Source organism: Vicia villosa, unplaced genomic scaffold (genome assembly GCF_029867415.1).
Source record: "Vicia villosa cultivar HV-30 ecotype Madison, WI unplaced genomic scaffold, Vvil1.0 ctg.001710F_1_1, whole genome shotgun sequence".
Lineage (NCBI taxonomy): Eukaryota > Viridiplantae > Streptophyta > Magnoliopsida > Fabales > Fabaceae > Vicia > Vicia villosa.
The window spans coordinates 465725-469829 of NW_026705706.1; positions in this window are offsets into that span (position 1 = coordinate 465725).

Below are 4105 nucleotides of genomic sequence, written 5' to 3' on the forward strand. Positions count from 1 at the left end.
ATGTGTTATGGGTCGTGTAACATCCATTAGTGAAGTTATTTGCACAAATTTGCAAAGTATCAAAATGGTACATGACCTATAATTTTACTTCATGAGGCCAACTTTGAACAAGCACAACTCGAAATGAATTTGGAGAAGGTTGACTTCATGTTGGAAGTTTTTTGAGTTGTGTAGGTGAAATTTTGAGATCCATGAACTAGGTCAAAACCTGCCATGTATGAATATGGCATTCCATATGGGTTGTTGGGTCTCCATCCTTCGAAAGCGGTTGATGGTCCTGGGGTAAATAATTGACTTGCGGCGTTTGTCGAGAAAAGTGGTATCTCGTTTACGCCTGTGAGTGGAGGAACGATAGTCGAACTCGGGACTGGAACAGTCCCTGTTGTCCCTGAAGTATTCTCGGGTATAGCCTGGGAACTACTTATGGGTCCAGACCCTGTCGAAACCGGTATATCCTGCGCCTCTTGAGTACAAGTCGAAACGTGCGTGGAATTTTCCGCTACTATTCCTGACCCCTGTGGGGGATCTTGATCTCCCCCTCCGCTGGCCGCATTGACCATTTTCTTGTTGTACCTTCGTTTAGGAATCGGTTGTGCACTGTTGGTTAATTTACCGTTCCTAAGGTTCATACAAGGTCTTGATATTTTCTAGATAAAACAAAACAATCAATTAATAACAATCTGTTTGACACTGTCCCACTGGGCGTCCCAATTTGTTTACGGTGATTTCCGGTAAACAACCGCTAGTCCTCCAAACTATAAAATATACTTTGGTTACTCGCAGGATCGACTAGATTGATCCTAGGACATAGTCAAACAATTGCCTCTCGATATGATTTGATTCATGTTTGTTTGTTCTGACTTCAAGAAAACTTGTTTGTGATGTGATCGAATGAATATTCACTTAAAAAAAACACTTGTTACATATGTTAATATGACTTTGGACAAAAGAAACGTAAACAAAAGCATGTAAATTGCAGGAATGTAAAGTGCAGAAATATAACGTGCAAGAATGTAAAATGCAGAAATGTAAAGTGCTTCGAAATGAAAGTTAAACAAAGAAAATAAAAGGAACTGAAAAGATACTTGAATAAATAAAGATACAAATGTATTTAAAATGGTGTTGGTGTCATACGTACATTTCTCAGCGAACTCGTTCTCTAAACACTTGATACTTGAGTGATTTGTGAGTGATTTGTGAGTGATTTGTACAAAATGAACATACGGAATCCTAACATTAAGACCCTTATTTATACTAATTTCGACCCTAACGATCCTACACTAATCTGATGCCACGTTGGTCACAAAAATCCCTGGGACGCCATCTGTCCTTGTGCGGTTACACAGACTACTTCGAAATTCAAATCATCTCGCCTGAATCTTCTTTCGACGCGTGGCAACGTGATCAGAACCGAGAATGCCACGAAAAACACGTTAAGCCTCAGTACCTTACGTATTTCGTAAAACATTTAAGTCTCAAAGATAACCCTCTTCGAATTAGCTCCAATTCTAACTATCTTCGTTCCATTTCAAACAATCATTCTCGAAACATGGCCATCAGTAGCCATTTTTAATCTCAGAAATGGTCATCAGTAACCATCTTCCTTCGAATTCTAACTCTTCAAAGAATATTCTTTTTAAACGAAATCTTCAGCCAACAAATTGCCCCCAATAAATGCCTGTTTCGAAAACAAGAGAAATAGGCGTTTCTTGTCATGATGAGATTTCGTTTTACTCACTTCTTGGAGTTCCAAGACAACTGACTAACGTCATAATCATTTATGACTCCACTTTCAAAACGTCTTGTCATTTTCAAAGATGTCTTCTCAGAACTTACATTCCCACGTTCTGGCATTACTTCATGTTCATTACTCCTATATACTAGGAGTAAGGCTAATAATTATTCGACCGGCGTTGGATTAAATTAACGCCTACCGCGTGTCTTTGACTCTTACCCAAAAGATTTGAAAGGGTTTCCGTTAAACCTTTAAATACTTGAACTTCTACCCTCTCATAACTTTCACTTCTATTTTCCTACTTTCATCACAGAAAAGAAAATCCTCTTTGGTTACACTTAACCCATTCCTCAAATCAAATTTACTCATGGCGTCCTCTTCAAATGCTCTTCAACCCATTCAGAAACTTCAAAATCCTACACAAATAGGGAATCAAGAACACATTCCAGACCCATATGCTGCAGAGACGCGCGCCATCTATGCTTCTCAGGTAATCATTCTAAACGAAATCTTTCTAAACGAAATCTTCAGCCAACAAAATGAAAAAAATAACAAAAAGGCCTGAGGGGGGATCGAACCCCAAACCTTATGGCAAGAGAGGCAAGGAGCGCATGTGACCAAGTGTGCTAAACGATGTATTCGTTTAGAATACACGTTGCAAAAAATATATTTTAAACTCGCCCCTGAATATTTGAAAATGGCGCCACCACCATCTTTGTCTTCAACCTCAAGCTTATGGATTTTTGAATTTCCAGATCTCTCAGTTCTCAACCAATGGCCAAGGTGTAAACATGAAACTTGTTCTAAATTCACTCACAATTCTAAATATATAGCTAACACGGATTTATATTAACTACTGTCTGTGGTGTCGTTTTCTTTTACCTCCCCGTTTCACTTGGGAGGACGGCACGCTAGACCCTTCACGCGAAATTTGGAAGGAGAATGCGCCCGTGGTGGGATGAATTTTATTTCAGTTCTTCCTACGATATCACACGAACTTTCTTATTTGTCCTACGAGTAGGAAAGGGGAAAAAAGATCTCAACTAAACCCTAGGAGTTTGCTAAGTGTGGGGATTTACACCTAGACTAGAAATTCTGGAGTCCGGGAGGTCGGTTATACATAGGGAAGTGTTTAAACACCCTACATATCTGTAGTACTCTACAGGAACCTTCTCTGTGTCATTTGTGTTTGTGTTTGCTGCTAATGATTGGGAAAGTTTCTCCTTTGTGTTAGGAGAAGGAATTGAATTGATTTGAAAAGACAGACAGACAGACAGACTGACTATTTTTGGTATTTTATTAGCTCGCTGAGATTCCTTGTGAACCTCATGCCTACATATCCCTAGTGGAAGTCAGAGCTTAATGTAGTTCGGGGAACTAACTAGGGAAATTAATTGTTTTTGGTGCCTTGCTTGAAGCTCAAGGTTGAAGCTTGGAATTAAATCTCTGTTTACAGTAAAGAGACATGAAATTATCTCTACAGAGAGGTATTTGTACTATTCTACCACAAACATTTAAAGGAGTGACAGAATAACTGGATTCATTTCATTCAAGAGGGGGACCTTACTTGTGTGTGTGCAAGTATGCCAGTCAGATGCCTCTTAAATGAAAGAAAGATGCTCGTCCAAATTAGGGAAAGTGTACAAGTCTGGGGATGTGCCAGAGCATGTCTTTCAGAGTCCTAAATGGGAGACTTTGATTTGAAATTGAATTTGAAATTGAAATTGAAATGTTTGTTTGTTTGAATGTGGTAGAGTAGTAAAAATATCTCTCTATAGAGATAAGCTATGTCTATCTACTGTATAAAAGATTTGAATTTAGCTGGCTTGTATGAGGCCCAAGCTTGAGGCTTTTTGATTGATTAATTAATATTATTGACTCTGGGAGATGACTCCACTGGGGATTAATTACAGGGTATTTTTGTGTTCTGTACAAAGCCCAGAATTGAGGCTGACTCTACTTAGGGAGACTATATTTGTGTGCCTTGTACAAAGCCCAAGGTTGTGGCTAACTATTGAGGATAATTGGGGTTTTTTAGACTATGACTCTAGTTAGGGAAAATATTATTTTCTGCCTTGTACAAAGCCCAAGGTTGTGGCGGACTCTTAAAATGAATTAAGTATGTATGACTATATGGGGAAAGATCCTAAGTGTTAGGAATCTTTGACACATGAAAGATATGGTTTATCTGCCTTGTACAAAGCCCAAGGTTGTGGCTACTGAGTGATGAAGAACTCACTGGGGAGACTCTATTATCTGCCTTGTACAATGCCCAAGGTTGAGGCTGACTCTTGACAGGGGAGTTTTATTGTTTGGGTGCCTTGTATGAAGCCCAAGGTTGAGGCTAACTGTTTTTGTTGGTTTTAACTC